The 23847-nt window shown below is 32.9% G+C and overlaps 1 long non-coding RNA gene across 1 annotated transcript in view; it reads right to left on the bottom strand.

The window, feature by feature from the left end:
• LOC111553157 overlaps positions 1 to 6417 on the bottom strand; it is a 24799-nt gene extending 18382 nt beyond the window's left edge. Inside the window, exon 1 of the long non-coding RNA XR_002734830.1 lies at positions 6339 to 6417. This is a non-coding gene — a long non-coding RNA (uncharacterized LOC111553157). The remainder of the gene's footprint in view (positions 1 to 6338) is intronic.
• Positions 6418 to 23847: the final 17430 nt, after the last annotated feature.

Genomic DNA, 23847 nt, shown 5'->3' with positions numbered 1-23847 from the left:
AGCAATCAGTTAAAATGCAAATATAATGTGTTTTTTTTTTTTCTCATTCCTCAAACTCTTTAATTCTTCTAATGGTTTTTAGTATAAAGTAGAAACTGTTAGTTACTGTGACCTACAAGGGACATGTATGATTTGGCACTTGCTCACCTTCCCAGCTTTTCCGGGTGATTATTCTAGGTTTCCTTATTCTAAGTTACTCAGCAGTGCTCATTATACTCCAGCCAAGCTGACCTTTTTGCTGCCTCTGGGCCTTTTCCCTGAACTTCTCCCTCCTATGAGGAAATGCTCCCACACTACTTAGCTGGTTTTCACCTGTTCATCTTCAAAATTCAGCTTAAATATAATTTCTTTGTGTATGATTTCTCTGACTGCCTAATACAGTTCCTCCCCTATCTTTGTTTTCATGAGTCCTTTACTTCCCCTTCACAAAAATATTCACATCTCGAATTAAGTATATTGTACATTTAATATTTGTGTCTGCTAGTAGACTATAGGCTCCAGGAAGGTATGGAGAAGACTTTGTCTCTTCTATGTTCAAAGTTCCTACTCCAATGCTTGACACCCAATAGCTTCTCAATAAATCTTTTTTTAATGTTTGTGGTTTTATTTTTCATGTTGTGATTTTTTTTTTTTTCATGTTGCATACCTGTTCGAGCAATGCACAATGGTCCCTTAAACATGGCTCACTACCTTAAGGATATAATGGGTCTCAGTTGGATTAATGGGATATCTCTGATGAATAAAATACTATCTACCTGGGCCATTCTGTATCACATAGCACAAGAGAAATTATATGAGCAGCAAAATGAAACTCAAATATAAAATAAATTAGATAAAGGGTAATTTAAAGATTCCAAATATACAATACTTAATCTCCAATTAATATAACCTGGGTTATATTATTATATCTGAAACCAGCGAACTCTAAGGATTTTGTATATATTCTAAATTTGATTACTTTTTATATGCTATTCTATTAGAGCTGTTTCATAGAAGCAGGTTAGTTCTGGGTATATACACTCTTAGTAGGTATATATATTTTTGAGGTGCATGAGATGTTTTGATAAAAGCATGCAATGTGAAAAAAAAATCACATCAAAGAGAATGGGGTATTCATTACCTCAACCATTCATCCTTTGTGTTACAAACGATATAATTACACTCTTAGTTATTTTAAATTGTACAATTAAGTTATTATTGGTTACAGTCAAAAGAAAGGGATACGATAAATCAAAGAGATATTTGAACCTCCAGGTTTGTTGCAGCTCTATTCTTAATAGGTAAGATTTGGAAGCAACCTAAGTGTTCATCAACAGATGAATGGATAAAGAAAATATGGCACATAGATACAATAAATGTATTTTTAATGAATTCACTGAATATAGACATTTTCTCTCAGCAACAGATTATTTATTGGACAATTCTAAAATAAACTAATTATTGTGCAGAAGTGGTTTTGCACATTATCTTCCTCATGTTGGATTCCCCAGAAATGGGTTTGAGATAATTTGTATGAAAGTTACGAATTAAGGAAATGTTTTCAGGAGAAACTGGTAAGAAATAAGGAGAATCAGAATAAAGAAAGAGAAAGAAAAACAAGCAAGAAAGTGACTTCAGGCCAATCATTCCTTGTAACCTAATCTTACAAGGAATCTGTGAAATGCAAATTATCCCTAAGCATTGTTCAATGTCCCATCTTCAGGCAAGTGAGCTTGAGCGGAGAGATGAAAACTCAGACACATCCAGTTCTCTACAAATACATGAAAAGTGACTCCATTTGAAGGAGGGCAGTTCTTCCAAAGAGGAGTAGAATTATGGACTATTAGTATCCGGAATCATGAGAAAGGGACAGAGAAATGGCCAAAGACAACCGAAGTATAGCATCACCAGTAGCTGTTACTGAATACAAATACTTAGAATATTTTGGACTCTTTTTATAAAAGATATAAACTGAAATTCCATTGTCTTGGTGAAAAGTTAATCACATACTTTCTGTTAAACTTTGTAGAACGCGTGTCCCATCATTTTTTGCCTAAACATGTCTTTCACCTATTTTGGGGGGACGGGGATTGTTCTGATTCCATATGCTTCTTTATAAATATTGAAGCGCAATTTTAATACAAAATCCGTGCAGACTATTGCAAAAACCTAAGTTCCATTTGTGAACTGAGGAGCCATGCCAGGTCTGTTGGTGCAGATTCAAAATAATAATATTTTGTATTTTGTTACCATCAACATTTAAGACTTCAGCAAATTTTATGTACCATGGTCCCTCTCTTCTTTATTTCTCTTAATTTGAGCAATGCACAATGGTCCCTTAAACTTGACTCACTACCCTAGGGATAAAATGGGTTTCATTTGGATTAATGTGATATTACTGATGGATAAAATGCTATCTACCTGGGCCATTCTGTTCCACATAGCACAAGGGAAATTATATGAGCAGGGGAATGGAACTCAAACATAAACTAAATTAGGCAAAGCATAATTTAAAGAATCCAAGTACACAATACTTAATCTCTCATTAATATAACTTGGCATGTATTATTATGTCTGAAACCAGTGAACTCTAAGGATTTTGCATATGTTCCAAATTTGATTACTTTTTAAACTCTATTCTATTAGAGCTGTTACACAGAATCGGGTTAGTTCTGAGTTTTTAATCTCATTCTTCATATAGCAAGTAGTGTGCTAATATCATTCTGGGTTTTTAGAATATTTCTTTAAACAACTACCACTGTATTTTTTTCATTAGATGTAATCATTGGTTTGTAGACTGAGGAAACTGTCTAACAGTGTCTTCCTGTAGATATCTTTACACAAAGTAAATGTTAATTAACTAAAAACTAGACAGATCATATACTAGTTTTGAGTTTAGTGAACTACTAAGCCTCTCTCTATCTGTGGAAAGGAGAAAAAAGGAAAAGACATGCTGGATTGTTTTTTGAATGACATCCACTTTTATGTCTTCTTTTTTTTTTTTATTTTTCTGTTTCTTCTGTATCTTTTCTGGAATTAAAGCCACTTACCCTTATTTGCATAGAATTTAAGTTACATGCCAAAATTCAATTTGGGGGACACAAAGCAATATTTATTATGCTATTACTATGTACTGGGTACTATGTTAGAGACTGGAGATACAAAAATGAATAAGAGATACCCTGGCTTCAAGGAGACTGCTGTTTTTAAAATATAAAATAGATATTATAACATAAGTAACTGACAATTATCAGGTGTTGGTTACTTCACATAGAAATTTTACTTATTTTCAAGGATTTAAGAGTGATTTGAAAAGTGTCTAGTGCCACCCACACTTTCCTCCCAACCTACAAAAATCTCTGTGCAGAACACAAGGTATTTATCACAACAATTGAACAGATGAGAAAAGTGAGGCTCGGAAATACTGTGACCTGCTACCCTCACTTCTGTGGCCAAGACTCCTGAGAGGTATCAATGCCTATCATTTCTCACCTCCTGCTTGCCTTTCAACCCAATGAAACCGAGTTCTATGCCCAGGACTCTAGCAACTTCTTTCACTAATAAATTCTACCTCCTCTTTGTTACTAAATTAGTGTTTCCCTTTCAGTCCTTGTCTGCCTCATTGTCTGCAATATTTTACAGAATTTACTGCTCTCTCTTCTCCACACTTTTGTAGCTTAACGTTCTCTCAGGCTTTCTTTTATCTTTGGTCTTATTGATTGATTGATTTTTCTTGTCGTTCTTTTGTTAGTCTTTAAAATGGATTTACAAGAAACTTCTTGTCTTCCTATCTTCTTATTAAGTATTTTACTTGATTGGTTTAATATATTTTCACAGCATTAAAGATTACTTAATTGATTAGTTGAATCATTATAACTACTATCTAGATATTTTTGTGAGAATAAGGTTTGGTCTTACCACTTAAATATAAATAAAAGAGATATAAAAAGAGATAAAGGAATCTAGGACTTTCCTGAGTTTTTCAAAGAGGGAACTGGAGAGTGGTTAATGGAAATCATTCAGGTGAGGGAATATAAGATGGGGAAAAGGTTTGCAGATGGAGATTATATATGGAGTTTAATTTGGGGCTTACTAAGTATGACAGCCTAGTGGGCCATCTTAATGGTGATGGCTAGACCATACACAAAATATATGAGAAGGAGATAGTAGGTTTAAGAGCAATTAGTAAATAGTGGATCAATGAAGCATAAAAAATTAATAGGATAACTGAAAAAGCACAGTCTTAGAGAAAAACTGATTTGAAATATGATTAAGAGTTCAATTTGAGATATATCCATGTCATCCAAATGTAGATCTCCAGGAGTACAATCACTTTTACATTTTGGCCCTCAAATCCCAAAAGTTCCTCAGATATCAACGTGAGCTCTCAGGAAAAGTGACAAGAACAGAACTTTAGGGGTTTGAGGCTTTGAACTCCCCCACTCATTGATTCAATCAAAGAAGCTATAGTATTGCTGATAATTTTAGTCATTCATTGACTGCTGGCATAAAAGTTTGAAAACTGACAAAGAAAACACATATTTATTTGGATGACAAAACTGAGACTACAGAGAATTTAAGCTATTTGATGAAATTTACATAGCTTATAAGTAACCAAGAATAATGTTGGGCGTTTCTCCCAAACACTTGTTTCATCAGTACCTTATACTGTCTTCTCCATTTGGCTGGCATTCATAGCATCTTTCAGTCCCATGCTTTGCTTTTGAGTCTCACTCATACTTCTTTGATTCATACTATCTTTATCTATCTCATAAATTACAGAGACACTTGTCCCTACACTTGCCTAACACCACACTACTCTACTTTGCTCAATCCTTTTCCAAATGAAGTAATCTTTCTGAAAGCTAAATTGGATTATATCAACCCATGGCTTAAAACCACTCAGAACACTCAATTGTCCACAAGATAAAGTGCTAACAAACAAGTTATAAAAACTCTCCCTTATTTACTTTCTATTTTCATGTTATATAAATCCATTCACTAAATATTTCTGTATATGTTATGTTCCAAGTATTTTTCAATGATAAATAAACCTTCATTCAGTTTAATGTGTGGTAGACAGATATATTAAAATTTAATATACATATTATTTAATGAATACAAATTGTGATGACTTAAGAAAATAATAAGATACTATGAAAAAAGTTAAGAACAAGGGTCTAATGTTATTGTATTTTCAGAAAATATTTTTTCTAAAGATACATATGGTAAATAGGAGTTAGTCAAACATTCAAGAGAAGAGATTTCTGGCAGGAGAGACAACATTTGAGAAAGTCCTGCAACAGAAAACAGATTGGCTTCTTTGGGGAACTGAGAGTGCTAATTGTGGTTGGATTCCAGTAAACAAGAGGAAAGTAGGAAAGAGTTTAATATAGGTATAGAGAGACTGCTTATTGCAGTTGCTGGAATAGGTCATCTCTCTCTCTCTTTTTCTCTCTCTCTCTCTCCCATTCTCTATCTCTTTCTATCTCTCTCTTCTTGCCTACTGTACTTGCTACTCCCTCTGTCTTGCACTATATATTCTGCTTCTACACATGTTATTTATATACCTTTTGAATAATTATTTTCATTTTATAGACCACACAGTAAATGTTGTCCTATTTGGAATGTGTATTAGTCACAATGCTGTAACAAACAACCCCAAGATGTCAGTGATTAACACAAAAAAGTCACCCAACATATATGTTCCAGATTAGACAGTTCTTCTGGAAGATTCTTTGTGTATGGTGACTTGCTGACCTACTTCATTCCAAATAGTGATTCTAATACCCACTGGACTCACAGGTTCAGTCAGTGTGTGGGAAGAGAGAAAGATTATTTATGGGTCAGACTTGGAAGTGTCCGGCCTAAGAATAACTTAACCCAGATTGAATGGGCCAAAATTCTGTCCATGGCCACTCCCATCTGTAAGAGAGGCTATGAGACAGAAAGGGCAATGGGCATAGTAAACAAGTCATCATTCTCTGCCACATTCCTCTTTTTTGGCCACCAAGTATCAGAAATGTCTCGAATTTCTCCCATGTAAAGAATACAGCCAGCCTCTTCCTGAGACACAGAACCTCAATTCTCGTCCAGTCACTGTATCCAGCTCAAAGTTCAGGATCTCTAAGAAAGGCATGGTCCTTGCCATTATGTCTAAATGTGTCTCCTCATAGCTCTTCACCCCATGAACCAAAAAGACTAGTTGTTTTCAATGCAAATTTAAGCAATCACAGGACAGCTGATTGCTTAAAGATGTATCAGAATAAAAAACATGTGGAGTCATCTGATTATAGCAAAGGTGAAATCCTACCAGAAAGCAAGGAAGGAATGAAAGAAGAACGTAGAACACCACTTACAGTATTAGAAATTGAGCATCATGGCCGAGGCAGGAGAATCATTTGAACCCAGGAGACGGAGGTTGCAGTGAGCCGAGATTGTGCCAGTGCTCTCCAGCCTGGGTGACAGCGTGAGACTCCACCTAAAGGAAGGAAAAAAAAAAAAAAAAAAAAAGAAGAAAGAAAGAAATTGAACATCATAAAGATAATGAGAATTGTTTATGTCAGACGCTAGGCTAAGTGTACATTTTTTTTTCTTTAAATTCTCAAAGCAACAATTTGGGTTGGGCATTATCATTAGCCCCATTTTACGGATAAAGAAACTTAAATTCAGAAAGGTTAAGAAACTTGCCTCAGTTTACACAGATACTAAATTGTTGGAATTAGATTTTAAGATTGTCTGGAAAAAAAAAAAGATTGTCCGAATTAAGAATTAAATATCTTAACCATTATAATATACTCTCTTTCATATCTTAATTTAAATAGCTAAGGAGCCAATTAATGTATTTTTAGATTATTATTGCAAATTATATAACAGGGGAAAATTCACTAAAATTTCAGAATAGCAATCACTATAATATATTGATTTATATTAGAAGGGTGTTGAAACTATTTACAAATAAAATAATGACACTTAAATACAAAATTATTTAACTTTGAACCTAATAATTTACACAAGCTCATTGCATTTGAACAATAATTTCAAATTCTCCAATCTTTAATAACTTAGATGCCTTTGGCATCAGGTCCGTTACTCTAATTTTTTTTTTTTTTTTTTTTTTTTTTTGAGATGGAATCTCTCTGTCACCCAGGCTCAAGTGCAGTGGCAGGATCTCAGCTCACTGAAACCTCTGCTTCCCAGGGTCAGGCAATTCTCTGTCTCAGCCTCCTAAGTAGCTGGGACTACAGGCACATACCACCATGCCTGACTAACTTTTGTTATTTTTTTTTAATAGAGATGGAGTTTCGCCATGTGGGCGAACTTCTGACTCAAGTGATCCATCCGCCACAGCCTCCCAAAGAGCTGGGATTACAGGCGTGAGCCACGGCTCCAAACCTAAAATTTTAATAATAATGAATATATCAGAACAAGGCAATACTTCATTTTAAGATTAATTTTCTTGAGAAATTGCTTGTAATTAATAAATTCATCATAGTTCACTTCAAATTCACATAATCCAAATAAGGAAATTGTTCTTCATCCAAAATTTCTCCATAGAAATATGAACAGGATTTCTGGATAAATAAATGTAAATGTAAAGGTACATATTTATTTTCATGGAAAGAATTGTAAAGTTTTCTAGTCTTACTATGATAATTCAGACAATACACTGAAACAGCTAGATGTACTACTTTGTTTAGTAGAGCACTGTTTTCCCTAAACGTCAGCAGAGACTGTTTAAAATGGCTTTCTGCCATGTATCTTTCAGGAAGAACATTTACATAGGCAAGATATTTTTGATAGTAGTTGCATTTTATGAATTGAAATGAAAAGGTATCCTTTAAATTTCCCATTCTGCTAAAGAATTACGTTCCGATTTTGTAACACTTTTATTCAATAGAATGTCTTCTTTTTCAATAAGTAGAGACTTTTTCCTACTGAACTTCCAGTGATATCTGAAAAACATACCTACATTTCTGTTATCACACACAATTTTTATTTTTTTAAAAAAACACACACAGTTCCAATAATATTTCTCTTTAATACATGTTTTCTCTGTAAAGCGTTTATTCAACTGGCTAGCGGCTTTCTTCAGACTTTGAATTTATAATTTTCAAAAGGCAAATATAGCAATTAAGAGCCTGGAAGAAATCCCTCATCAAATTAGAATCAACTGGCAAATTTGGACCTTAGCTAATTAACTATACTCTTAAAAATTTTGCTGAGAAATGAACTCAATTTAAACTTAAATTAATTAAATTAAATATATTCTAATATTTGATAACTCAAAACCCATTAATTTCAGTTTAGTGGGTTCAATACAACCAAGTCTTGTCTTCTGACCTGATATACGTCTCACCCCAAGAAGTTATGCAGTTAACATTACAAAGTACAAGGATTATGCACTAAACAGTGTCAGATACCACTAACGTGGCCTAATAAAATTATATGTAGCACTGTTATAACTGAAGCATAAATAAAAGTGAAAAAACAAAGTAGTCCTTTTGTTTCTATAGTGTCATTTAATTGACTTAGTAAAAAAAAAAAAAAAAAAAAAAAAAAAAAAAACTTCATTTTCTCAAGCACTGAATTGTTTCCCTTGCAATTATTCACTAAACTGGTCCCTACTAGCAATTTTATTGTGGTGTGTTTTTGAGATTTTTTGCTTTAATGTTCCACAATTCTCCTCTGCACAAATTCTTGTTTAGCACTTTTCAAAAACCCAAGGAAGTAAAAGGCCTATTTAATTCGATTATTTTCAAAATGTTTTCTGTTATTATGTGAAAGATTTTAAGTTCAAGGGATCTATTGTAAAAAAGGGCGAATATAGTCAATTCCAATGTCTTGTATTCTTCAAGATTACTAACACCGTGGATTTTGACTGTTCTTACCACAAAATGATAAGTATGTGATGCAATTGTAGGTTAGAACTTTGTTGTACGTAACAAATATATATAATCATGTCAATTAAAAATAAATTATTTTTCTAAAAAGTTCAGAAAGATGAAAATATTTATAAAATGACAAAACCAAATGTTTCTATTGAGAAACATTTGAGTGAGATAAAGACGGTGCTATACTAATTAGTAGGAACTTTAGTGAGATACAGTGCTATACTAATTAGTAGGAACTTTAAGCAATTATGTATAGGTAACTTTTGCATAAACAAAGGCTATCAGGTGATATGCAGTTGAGAGGGTGGTTATTTTATTTATACCTCATAATAACCATTATTGCTGGGATAAAAATAAGACATTATTTTCCCAATAAAAAGTATTGTTATGCCTGTTATTCTAGTGTACTTATTAATTATTGACAGTGCCTTGCTTGGAATATAATATTATATAGTTGGTTAATTATTAGATCCCTTTTGTGTGGAATGGGTACCAAGATTTAGAGAAGTATGTTGAGGTAATGAAGGTAAAATACTGTGAGTGAGAGGAAACTCTCAGTCCTCATAGAATTTCCAGACACGCAGAAATAGAATGAAATACAATGACTGGTTTTTGAAGTGCAAAGGGAATTGTATTTATTTATTTACAGTTTTCTGGAAGATCTGTCACTGGGCTAAGTGGGGGTTTAGATGACATGTGTGCAGGAAGACCTGACTGGTCTTATTAATCTAGCATAGTCATCTACTAAGCAAAGTCAGCAAAACCTAGTTCATTGATGTTGATTTTATCTTCATTTTTCCATTTCTTTTTGTTTATGTTTCATACTGTATATAATTTAATAGTTTCATAGTGCTCTATAGGTTTTAAATTTAAAATATATATATGCTGAAGACCTGATTGCAATATCTATACTGATGGGGCTTGGCAAACAAGTTGATTTTGGCAACCTTCCTCTAACATATGCTGAGTGTTTGTTAGGCACTGTTAATAGTCTGGAGACTAAGACAATATAATCTTCTCATAGTCTGTGATTTAAAGACCCAAAAACAGTGCCTAAAATATTTTGACTATTTTTTTTATATTGAGTCTTGCCCTATAGCCCAGGCTGGACATTATTAATATTATGTAACAATGAAAATAGCGTCATGTGTACAACTTTTTTCCGGTATTTGTTTTTGGTGCTATACACAATATTATCAGTTAAAAAGTCACCTAAACAGAGTTTCCTTGTAATAATACTCAAATTTTGTTCCTGTGATCTCCTGAAATACTAAAATGAGAAAATGGAGACAAGTAGTCGTTTAGGAAAATATTACATTAAGTGCTTAAAATGCCATTAGAGAAACAACTAAAACTTTACCAAAAAAAAAAAAAAAAAACAACCCTTAGTATGTAACATTACATCAACACATGAAACAATGTGGTTTAGTATATTATGTAAGTCCTTGGCATAGTAGATTTTTAAACATTAACTACATGGAAAGCATTACAAATTTAGTTTTAAAATATTCATATTCCTGGCCATCTTGAAATTTAAGCCAGATTATATGAGATACATCATGCATTTTCTAACATACCTTTCAGGATGATTATTCTTTATTCTTCACTCTTTGAAATAGATAGTGAGACTATAATGTTCATGTATATTTAATTTCTGGCTCGCTTAATAGGGAGAAACTACAAATTTGCAATATCTGATTCATGGCAATTTTTCAGCATGGAAACTGTCTATTTTCACTTATAAGGAAATATAAGCCATAACTTTCTAACACGTTTACTACAGAAATGGTTTTTTACTTTTAATTTATCAGGCTAAAGTCTTTAAACATCAACAGAAAGCTAGCATATGGAAAAGAGAATGCAAGTGCATACTAACTTATTCTCTATTGTCAATTTCATACCAACTACTAAAAACAAAGCGAATAAAATCACATGAACCAAATTTAAGAACCCACAATTTAGGGCCTACCACTACAGGATGAGTTTATGTAGTTGCAAAATTAAGCCTAAATATAATTTTCAGAGTCGATGAAGGAAGTTTTTTGTGAAAGTGACAAAGCTCTTAGACAAGGCCCTATATAGGAAGAGTGAGGTAAGTTAAACAAGTATAAACAAGTCAAATTCCTCATAACATCATGTGTAACTGACCCAGTTATCCTAAGAATCTTTACATTTCCATGTTAAAGGCTAAAAGGAAGTCTCCAAATCTTTGAATGAAAAACTGAATTAAAATGTTGTGAGTAATTTATGTCCATTTTAAACCTACTTTACCTGTGTCAATGAAATATACATGCAAAAAAAAATCAATATTTTGCTCAAATAAACATAGCTTCATATAAAATTTTTAAATGATTGTAATAAAATATATCATTTTTACTCAAAATGTCACTATTACAATTAGTTAAAACAGAAAGACCATTAACACAATTAATGTTATATGGTGTTACTGTAAATAAGTCATTTTAAAAGCAAAGGTATTTACCATTTGAGAAAAGATAAGAGAATGATTATTATTCTAAACTTATTTGTGTTTTGCTACAACCAAAGACTGTCAATAGAAAATGGTTTTATTATGTACTAAGAGTATAAGTTGGATAATAAGTCTGCAGTCTATGATGTTACAAAGGCAAATATCCAGACAAATTCATAGACACTCATTTTCTGGACAGGCACACTTAATTTCTTTCTTTAAGAAAAAACAAATAAACTAAAATGCAATAGTAGTAAACATATTTACTACAGTAAGTCTCAAAAATATTAAAATATTAAAAAAGATAATCTTTGAATTGTGAAAATATGGCATATCTTTTTATGTTTACTTGGATCTCTGTTTTTTAGACAGTCCTTATGTATAATGTACATTTGGACAGATAAGTAAACTATTAGTTTCTAGTATGTGCAGTACAAAATAATATAAAATCATGTATTTTATGACTTACTGTTAATCTGTTCAAGTTGAACAAAGAGCCATAGGTTCAGACGCTGGGTTGCCACTGTCTGCGTGCGTGCCCTTTTAAACAGCAGGTCATTTGCCTCTTTTGAGGAGCAGTCTCTAGTCCATCCTGAATGAGCTGTAAAATCTCCGTGCTATCTGCAAATTGGGAAAGAGTGGAAGTGACAGAATTTTTGGCTAGATTTTCTTCTTTGGGAGTGAATCAAGCTAATTTTCTGAAGGAGTCGTTTGGCAGGCACAGCACTGTATCTGGCCATAAATAAGTTCATGGTCATGGTAACTAGAAGGAGATGAGGGCTTTTTGCTGGGGCTATCGGAGTGGGGGAACTGGAGCACAGAGAAGAAGCATGGCACACAAGAAAACAAAAGAGAGGAAGACATACACTCTGAACCAAGTAGACATTCAGCCATGCTGAAGGATGAGTTAATAACAGCAGGAAGCAAGAAACAACTTGTTTACAGTTACTGGGAAGAGAACAGAAAGTGCATGCTGAGGTGGAAATCCACTTTGGGCCTAAAAGCAACTTCTAACTCAAATATGCATTCTCTCCCACTGATATGTTTTCTAATTTAACTCCTAGCATATAGCAATAATTAGATATGTAATTCATGATTTGATTTCAAATGAACGAAATAAACAGTGTTTTGTGTTTTTTTTCAGGAGAGAGTAAAACACAGCATCGGCGTGCAAGCTCTGAATCTATCCTGCTTAGCTATGGTACTAACCTCAAAATTTACAAGTTCTTGTGAAATAGGATGAGTTAATTAAACTTCATATTTCTCATCTGAAAATAAGGATTAAACTGATACAATAATGTCACTGTGTAGACTAAATAAAATAATATTGTCAAATAATTTAACCCAATAATCTGCACATATTAAATGCCTTTTAAGATATTTTTATTATTTCCAAAAATAATTGTTTAACAACTTCACAATCCTAACTAATTTCAAAAATAGAGTTAAAGGTACTGAAATAGGTATAGTGGAAATCAAAGATGAACACATCTCTGCCCACCAAGAATACACAGATTTTTGGCAAAGAGTTTTCAACTGAAATTTTGCTGTTACCACTCTGGAACAGAGAGCTAGGGGAGAAGTCCAGCATTTCTAGAATTAAAGTAGAAACTCCTATAAATATCTAGTGCTATTCAGGAGCATTGGTCAAAGGACACACGATTATACTTTCATAGGAGGAATAAGTTCAAGAGACAGATTGTAGAGCATGGTGACTATAGTTAATGATGATATATTGAGTTCTTGAGAACTGTTAAGAGAATGAATACTGTATTCTCACTACAAAAATGCTAATTATGAGAGGTAATCCATTTGTTAATATACCTGGATTTAACCATCCCACAGTGTATATGTAATTGAAAACATTATGCCAGCATGATGAATACATTGAATTCTAGGTTAATTTAAAAAATTATTAAATTTGATGAGAGAAGCATTATTTGTCAAGTGGTTTCTTTGCAGCTGCCTACAATTTTTATATGAACTGCTATTTTAGTTTTGAGTCAAAATAAAATAATTGGTGAATTGCTTCATTTTGATTCAAAATTGAAATAACAATTTATATATATATACACACACACACAAATGTGTATATATACATACATATATTTACCATAAATATGTACCATAATTCTGTATACCTACCTATATATCCAATATATCCATTTATGTAGGAGTGTGTGTGTATTTATGAAGGCATATATATGTATCCATTTATGTAGGTGTGTGTACATATATATGGTAAGCATAAATATATAGGTATGTATGTAGTTATGTAGGTAGGTAATGTAGGTATGTTTACATATCTACATATATATCTACCTATGTACATATATATCTACCTATATACATACACACATCTGCATGTATATACACCTATCTATATGGAGATATATACATTTATGGTGTGTATATATAGGTATACATATATATACATTTATGTAGGTGTATATATACCTTGCTAAATATCTAGGTAGGTGTATGTACATACATATATATACCATAGGTGTATACTTACATAAATTTATTTCTAAATATATAAATATTTTTTATTTCATTCTTTCTTCATTCCATTCATTCGAGAAAGAAGCATAAAAATTTAAAAGCATTTTGTCCTCAGGAAAAGTGCAAACACATGTCAAAATTTGGGGAATACTATTATAGCCAAATTTAGAGGGACATTTATAGCAGTAAATAGCTATGTTAGAAAAAATGTTCTCAGATCAGTTACCTCATTTTCCATCTTAAGAACTAGAAGAAGAGTAAATGCAGGTGTAAATAATTGGAAGAAAGAAGATAATAAAAGCAGAACAGACATCAACAAACTAGAAAGTAAAAACAAGAGAGAAAAATCAATAAAAATGAAATACAATTATTTGAGATCAATAAAATTAACAAACCTCTAGCCAGACTGATAAGAAAACTAGGGAGAAGATAAATCACCCGATCACGAATCTTAAAAGTGATACCTGTGGAGAGTCTACAGATACTTAAATGAAAATAAGAAATTAGTATAGAAAATGCTATGTCAATAAATTCAAAAATTTAGAATAAATAAGAAAATTTGTTGAAAGACATGCACTACCAAAGTTCCTTCAAGAAAATATAGATAACCTATACAGCCTTATATGTATCTATTAAATGAAATTGTTGAAACATTTGTCAAACAAACCAACAAAGGATCTTATAAGTGGCTTCCTTAATAAAATGTACTTAATTAAAAATGAAACTATATCAATTCTACAAAACTCTTCCAGAAAAACTGAAGGAGAAATACTTCATAATTTTTATTTTTGAGGCCAGCATTAACCAGATACCAAACTGATAATATTACAAATATGAAAAACCACAGACCACTGTTCCCCATGAAATTTGACACAAAAAACTTCTAACAAAATGTTGGCAACTTATTTGTATAAAGTGACTGCACATTAATACTAAGTTGGATTTACTCCAGTAGAGCAAATTTAGTTTAACATTTGAAAATATTAGGAAAAAAAAAACCTCTTAAAATTCATATGGAAATACAAAGGTTCCAGATTGCCAAAGCAGTTTTGAGAGTAAAGAATAAAGGTGGAGGAATCACACTACTTGATGTCAAAATATGTGAAAAAGCTATAGCAACCAAAACTACATGTCATTGGCATAAAAACACACATGCAGACCAATAGAAGAGAATAGAGAAGCTAGAAATAAATCTATGCATTTACAGCCAACTGAATTTTCACAAAGGTGCCATAAACATATATGGGGGAAAGGACAGTCTCTCATATAAACAAGGCTGAGCAAACTGGATATTCACATGTAGGAGAATAAAACTAGATCCCTTTTTCTCATTTTACACAAAAGTCAATGATTTAAGACTTAAATATAAGACCCAGAACTATGAAACTACTAGGAGACTACAAAGGGGAATTGTTTTATGAAATTAGAATGGGCAAGAATTTTTTTTAATAAGACCCCAGAATCACAAAAAACAGAAGCAAAAATAGACAAATAGGATTACATCAAACTAAAAAGCTTCTGCACACAGCAAAGAAAACGTTCAATAAACACAATAAACAGATAATATACAGTATGAGGGAAAGTATTTGCTAACTATGCATCTGAAAATGGTCAACATCCAGAACTTATAAGGAACTCAAGCAACTCAATAGTAAATAAACAACCCAATTAAAGGAAAATATCTGAATAGACATTTCTGAAACGTTGACATACAAATGACCAACAGATGTAGGAAAATACGTTCAACACCATCGATAATCAGGGAAATGCAAATCAAACCCAAAGTGAGATATCACCTAATCTGTTAAAATTACTATTATCAAAAAGACAAAAAATAACAAATGTCTGTAAGGATATATAGAAAGATATGCACTCGATGAAAATGTACATTAGTACAGGCATTATAGAAAAGGGTGTGGATGTTTCTAAAATAATTAAAAATGAAACCACTGTAGGATCCAGAAATCCTATTGCCATGTATATATCCAAAGGAAATATCCAAAGGAAATAAATCAGTATGTTCAAGAGATATCTGCATTCTCATGTTTATTGCATCACTAGTACTAAAGTGTTTAATACAGAAAATTACACACACAGATGCACACACACACACACGTACACACAAAGAGAGAATGGAATACTACTCAGTCAGAAAACAGAATGCAATTCTGTCATTTGCCATGACATGTATGAAACTGGAGAAAATTATGTTAAATGAAACGTCAGACACAGAAAGACAAATATTGCATGATCTCACTCATTTGTATAATTTTTAAAATCTGATCTCATGGAAGGAGAGAGTAGAATGATAGTTACCAGGAGTTCAGAAGGTTAGAGGAGAAGAGGGCAGGAGGGTAAATTGGTCAACAGGAACACAATTACAGATAGGTTAGAGGAATCAGTTCAGTGTTATATTTTACAGTAGAATAACTATAGTTAACATTATAATCACATTTTAAAATAACTATTAAAAAGAAAGAGGGTTTTTATGCTTTCATCATAAAAAACTGTAAATGTTTTAGGTGATATATCAGCTAATTACCCTGATTTAATCATAACACAATGTGTACATATATTAAAACATTATCCTATAAATATGAACAATTATTATATGTCAAAATAAAATGCAAAGAATTATAAAACTGCAATAATGAAAACATTGTGATATTGGACTAAAGACAAACATAAAGAATTCCAAAACTGTAGTAATAGAAACATTATAACATTGGACTAAAGACATAGACAACGGATCAATGGACATGAACATATGTGTGTGTGTGTGTGTGTGTGTACGGTCAATTGGTTTTGAGAAAATTGCAAGGACAATTCAATGGAGAAAATTAAAATTTCTTTAACATTAAAATTATCTTTAACATGATGCTGGAACAAGTGGTTGTCTATTAAGTAAAAGAAACCCCTCACACCATATACAAAAATTATTTAAAATAAAAATAGACCTAAAGATGAAACTTATGAAACATGTAGAAAAAGATTTTTATGAATTTGGTTTTCCAGAAGTGTAAGGCACAAAAGAAAAATGTAATATACTGGAGTTTATCAAAATTAAGATGTTCTGCTCTCAAAAGACATTAGTATCAAGATAAAAAGACATGACACACAGCAGGAAAAAAAATTTGCACAGCATGCATTACATAAAGGATTTGTATCCAGAACATGTAAACACTTGACAGTTCAGTAATAAATATACAAACCCAATAAAATTAGGCAAAATAACTCAATATGCATTTTACCATAAAATAGATACTGATGATTAGTAAGTACATACAAATATTCTTACCACTAGTCAGTAGGGAATTGCAAAATAAAAACACAATTACTACTACATACATTAGAATACCTAAAATTATAAAGTTACCTAATACCAAATACTGTTGCACATGTGAAAGAAACAGAACACTCGTATACTACTGATATTATTGTAAAAATGGTACAACCACTTTGCGAAACAGTTTGGCAGGTTTTTTATTTAAGTTAAATATACACCTGCCATACGACTCAGTTATTCTGTGCCTAGTTATTTACCCAAGATAAATGAAACTATCAACTATGCAAAGACTTGTGCTCAAATGTTCAGAACATTTCTATTATAACAGCCCAAAACTACACCTAAGGGGCCATTAACAGATGAATGGATAAAGAATCTGGTATTTTAATTCCACACTAGTCCACAATAATACAGAATGAATCAGTGATGCATGATATAATGTAAATAAATCTCAAAAGGTTATTTGGAAAAAATAAGCCATACAGAAAAGTACATACTATATGATTTTATTTATATAAAATTCAAAAAAATTCACATTAATCTCTAATGACATGAAGGAGATTAGTGCTTGTAGAGGCATGGTCGAAAGCATGGGAAGAAACATCAGGTAGGAATTATGAAAGATCATAAGGAAACTCTTGATTCAATGATGGTTTCACAGGTATATATATATATATATATATGTCAAAATTTATACGTTTATACAATTTAACTCTATGTTGTTTATTGTATGTCACTTATACTTTCATACAACTGTTAAAAAATTGAGCAAGATAGACCAATAGGGAAAATTAAGAAACAAAAATTAAAGGAGGAGAGTTCAGAGAGAGATAAGATTTAAGAAATCAAGTCAATATATATTTAAGCAATATAAAAACAAGAAGAGAGGAAAGATAACTGTGAAGTTCATACTAAACTCCATCAAGTTTTAAAAGTTTAGGAACACTTACTTTTATTAAAAATGAGCCAAAAAATGCATAATGGTTAAATCTCAAAGTAATTATAAGATAAAAGAGAACGAGAACAAAAATTATATCCCCATGGACAACAAAAGCTCATCAGAAGAACATGCTTTTAAAACAGATTTTAGAACTTTTGCTTCAGAACGACTGCAGGAATACATTAGGAAAACTGAGGGACCCCACAGATCCTCTAAAGGAAGTGGATTTCTTCTGCCGGACCTGGGAGACACACTGAATACTGTGCTGGTATACATGACTGAGAGACCACAGATGGTTCACATCATAGGACTGTGCAGACAATCCCCAGTGCCAGCCTGAGGCCTGATAGATTTGCTGGGTGGTTACATCCAGAAGAGAGGTAACAATCACTACAGCTTGGCTCTCAGGAAGCCGCATCCCTAGGAAACGGGATTGGGGCCCTATCTTCAGTACTACATCAAGGGAACACCTCATGGGACAAAAGAATCTGAACAACAGCCTTGAACCCTCAACTTTCCCTCTGACAGAGCCTATCCAATTGAGAAGGAACCAGAAAACTAACTCTGGTAATGTGACAAAACAAAGTTCTTTAACACCTCCAAAACATCACACTAGCTCACCAGCAATGGGTAAAAACCTAAAAGAAATCCCTGATTAACCAGAGAAATAATTTAGAAGGTTAATTATTAAGCTAATCAAGGAGGCAACAAAGAAAGGTGAAGCCCAATTTAAGGAAATTTAAAAAATAATGATACAAGAAGTGAAGGGAGAAATCTTCAGTGAAGGAGGTAACATAAATAAAACAATCAAAACTTCAGGAAATAATGGATGAACTTAAAAAAAATGTAAAATACTCTCGAAAGTCTCAGCAATAGAATTGATCAAGCAGAAGAATGAAATTCAGATCTCAAAGACAAGGTTTTTAAATTAACTCAATTAAACAAAGGCAAAGAAAAAAGAATAAGAAAATATAAACAAAGCCTCCAAGAAGCCTGGGATTATGTTAAATGACCAAACCTAAGAATAATCAGTGTTTCTGAGGAAGAAGAGAAATCTAAAAGTTTGAAAAACATATTTGGGAAATTATCAAGGAAAACTTCCCTAGCCTTGCTAGAGACCTAGACATCCAAATACAGGAAGCTCAAAAAACACCTGGGAAATTCATTGCAAAAAGATCATCACCTAGACACATTGTCATCAGGTTATCTAAAGTTAAGATGAAGGAAATAATCCTAAGAGCTGTGAGGCAAAAGCACCAGGTAACCCATTAAAAAACAAAAACAAAAACAAAAAAACTGTCAGATTAACAGCAGATTTCTCAGAAGAAACCCTACAAGCTAAAAGGAATTGGGACCCTATCTTCAGCCTCCTCAAACGAAACAATTATCAGCCAAAAATTTTGTATCCTGCAAAATGAAGCTTTATAAATAAAGGAGAGATAGTCTTTTTCAGACAAACAAATGCTGAGAGAATTCTTCACTACCAAGCCAGCAATACAAGAACTGCTAAATGGAGCTCTAAATCTTGAAACAAATCCTAGAAACACATCTAAACAGAACTTCTTTAAAGCATAAATCTCACAGGACCTATAAAACAAAAATCAAAAAAAAGAAAAAAGAAAAAAGGCCAAAATATACAGGCAATGAATAGCAGCAGTAGCTTTTCTTATATCAGACAAAACAAACTTTAAAGTAACAGTAGTTAAAAAGACAAAGCAGTATATTATATCATGATAAAATACTTTGTCCAACAGGAAAATATCACAATTCTAAATATATATGCACCTAACACTGGAGGTCCCAAATTTATAAACCAATTACTAATAGTCCTAAGAAATGAGATAGACACCACCACAATAATAGTGAGGGACTCCAATATTCCACTGATAGCACTACACAGGTCATCAAGACAGAAAGTCAACAAAGAAACAATAGATTGAAACTACACCCTGGAACAAATGGACTCAACAGATATTTACAGAACATTCTACCCAATAACCACAGAATATGCTTTCTGTTTGACAGTGCATGGAACTTTCTCCAAGATAGATCATATGATAGGCCACAGAATGAGCCTCAATAAATTTAAGAAAATTGAAATTACATTAAGCACTCTCTCAGACCACAGAGGAATAAAACAGGACACCAACTCAGAAAAATAAAAAATAAAAAAAACTTCAGAATAATGCAAATAAGTGGAAATTAAATAACCTTCTCCTGAATGATCAATGGTCACAAAAGAAATGAAGATTAAAATGAAAAACTTTTCTGAACTAAACAACAGCAGTGACACAACCTATCAAAACCTCTGGGGTACAGCAAAGGTGGTGCTAAGAGGAAAGTTGGTAGCCCTAAATGCCTACATTAAAAAGACTGAAAGAGCACAAACAGACAATCTAAGGTCACATCTGAAGGAACTAGAGAAACAATGGCAAACAAAACCCAAATCCAGCAGAAGAAAGGAAATAACCACAGCCAAAGAACTAATTGAAATTGAAATAAACAAACAAAACAATACAAAAGACAAATGAAACACAAAATGCTAGTTCCTTGAAAAGATAAATAAAATTGATAGACCATTAGTAAGATTTACCAAGAAAAGAAGATAGAAAATTTAAATAAGCTCAAGTAGAAATGAAACAAGAGATATTACAATTGACACCACAGAAATACAAAAGATTACTCAAGGCTACTATGAACACCTTTATGTGCATAAACTAAAAAAACAAGAGGAGATGGATTAAATTTCTGGAAAGATACAACCCTCCTAGCTTAAGACAGGAAGAATTAGATACCCTGAGCAGACCAAACAATAAGAAGCAGCTACATTGAAATGGGAATTTAAAAATTACCAGCAAAGTCCAGGAGCAGAAGGATCCTCAGCAGAATTCTACCAGATATTCAAAAAAGAATTGGTACCAATGCTATTGACACTATTCCACAAGACAGAGAAAGAGAGAATCCTCCCTAAATTATTCTATGAAGATATCACCCTAATACCCAAACCAGGAAAGAACATAACAATAATAATAATAATAATAATAATAATAATAATAATAATAACTACAGACCAATATCCTTGATGAACATAGATGCTAAAATACTTGAGAAAATATTAACTAACCAAATCCAACAACATATCAAAAAGATAATTCACTATGATCAAGTGCGTTTCATATCAACAATGCAAGGATGGTTTGACATACATGAGTCAGTAAATGTGATAAAACACATAAACAGAATTAATAACAAGAATCACACAACCATCTCAATAGATGCAGAAGAAGTATTTGACAAAATCTAGCATTGCTTTATAATTAAAATTCTCAGCAAAATTGGGATACAAGGGACATACCTCAATGTAATAAAAGCCTTCTATGACAAACCCACAGCCAACATAATATTGAATACGGAAAAGTTGAAAGCATTCCCTCTGAGAACTGGAACAAGACAAGGATGCCCACTCTCACCACTCTTCTTCAACATGGTACTGGAAGTCCTAGTCAGAGCAATCAGACAAGGTAAACAAATAAAGGGCATCCAAATTGGTAAAGAGGGAGTTAAACTGTTACTGTTTGCTGATGATATGATTGTTTGCCTAGAAAACCCTAAAGACTCCTCCAGAAAGCTCTTAGAACTGATAAAAAAAAAATCAGCAAAGTTTCCAGATGCAAATTTAGTGTACACAAATCAGTAGCTCTTTCATACACCAACAGTAACCAAGTTGAGAATCAAAACAAGAACTCAACCCCTTTTATAATAGCTGCAAAAAAAAGAAAAAGAAAGAAAAAACCTTAGGAATATATCTAACCAATGAGCTGAAAGACCTTTACAAGGAAAACTACAACACACTGCTAAAAGAAATCATAGATGACACAAACAAATGGAAACACATCCCATGCTCATGGATGGGTAGAATCAATACTGTGAAAATCACCATACTGCCAAATGCAGTCTACAAATTCAATGCAAATTCCATCAAAATACCACCACAATTCTTCACAGAATTAGAAAAAACAATCTTAAAATTCATATGGAACCAAAAAAAGAGCCTACATAATCAAAGCAAGACTAAGCAAAAAGAACAAATTTGGAGGAATCACATTGCCCAACTTCAAACTATAATATAAAGCCATAGTCACCAAAACAGCATGGTACAGGTATAAAAATAGGCCCAGAAATCAATAGAAAACCCAGAAATAAACCCAAATAATTACTGATCTTCAATAAGGAAACTGATCTTCAATGAAGCAAACAATTTTATTGCTCTTGATCTTCAATAAAGCAACTGATCTTCAATAAAGCAAACAAAAACATAAAGTGAGGAAAGGACGCCCTATTCAACAAATGATGCCAGGGTAATTGGCAAGCCACATGTAGGATAATAAAACTAGATCCTCATCTCTCACCTATACAAAAAATCAACTCAAGATGGATCAAGGACTTAAATCTAAGACCTGAAATTATAAAAATTCTAGAAGATAACATTGGAAAACCCTTCTAGACAATGGCTTAGGCAAGTATTTCATGACCAAGAATCCCCAAGCAAATGCTATAAAAACAGAGTTGGCTGGGGGCAGTCAGTGGCTCATGCCAGTAATCCCAGCACTTTAGGAGGTCAAGGAGGGTGGATCACGAGGTCAGGAGATCGAAACCATCCTGGCTAACATGGTGAAACCCCATCTCTACTAAAAATACAAAAAAATTAGCTGAGCATGCTGGTGGGCACCTGTAGTAACAGCTACTTAGGAGGCTGAGGCAGGAGAATGGCATGAAGCCGGGAGTCGGAGCTTGCAGTGAGCAGAGATCGCGCCACTGTACTCCAGCCTGGGCTAAAGAGCAAGACTCCGTCTCAAACAAACAAACAAATAAACAATAACAACAACAACAACAAAAAAGTAATAGCTGGGACTTAATTAAACTAAAGAGCTTTTGCATGGCTAAATGAACAGTCAGCAGAGTAAACAGGCAACCCACAGAGTGGGAGAAAATCTTCACAATCTATACATCTGACAAAGGAATAATATGCAGAATCTAAAATGAACTCAAACAAATTGCCAGGAAAGAAACAAACAATCCCATTATAAATGGGCTAAGGACATGAATAGACAATTCTCAAAAGAAGATATACAAATGGCCAAAAGACATATGAAAAAATGCTCAACATCATTAATGATCAGGGAAATGCAAATCAAAACCTCAACACAATACCACCTTACGCCTGCAAGAATGGCCATAATCAAAAAATCAAAAAATAATAGATGTTTGTGTGGATGCAGTGAAAAGGGAACATGTCTACACTGCTGGTGGGAATGTAAACTGGTACAACCAATATGGACAACAGTGTGGAGATATCTTAAAGAAATAAAAGTAGAACTACCATTTGATCCAGCAGTCCCACTACTGGGTATCTACCCAGAGGAAAATACATCACTATACAAAAAAGATACTTGCACACACGTGTTTATAGCAGCACAACTCACATTGCAAATATGTGGAATCCACCCAAAAGCACATAAATCAACACATGGATAAAGAAATTGTGGTATATTTATATGATGAAATGCTACTCAGCCATGAAGAGGAACGAATTAATGCCATTTGCAGTGGCCTGGATGAGATTGGAAACTATTATTCTAAGTGAAGTAATTCACGAATGGAAAACCAAACATCATATATTCTCACTCATAAGTGGAAGCTAAGCTATGAGGATGCAAAGGCATAAGAATGACACAATGGACTTTGGGGACTTAGGGGGAAAGCGAGGGAAGAA

The sequence above is a fragment of the Piliocolobus tephrosceles genome, chromosome 7 (assembly GCF_002776525.5).
Source record: "Piliocolobus tephrosceles isolate RC106 chromosome 7, ASM277652v3, whole genome shotgun sequence".
In the NCBI taxonomy this organism is placed as follows: domain Eukaryota; kingdom Metazoa; phylum Chordata; class Mammalia; order Primates; family Cercopithecidae; genus Piliocolobus; species Piliocolobus tephrosceles.
This window is presented reverse-complemented; position numbering and strand designations above follow the sequence as displayed.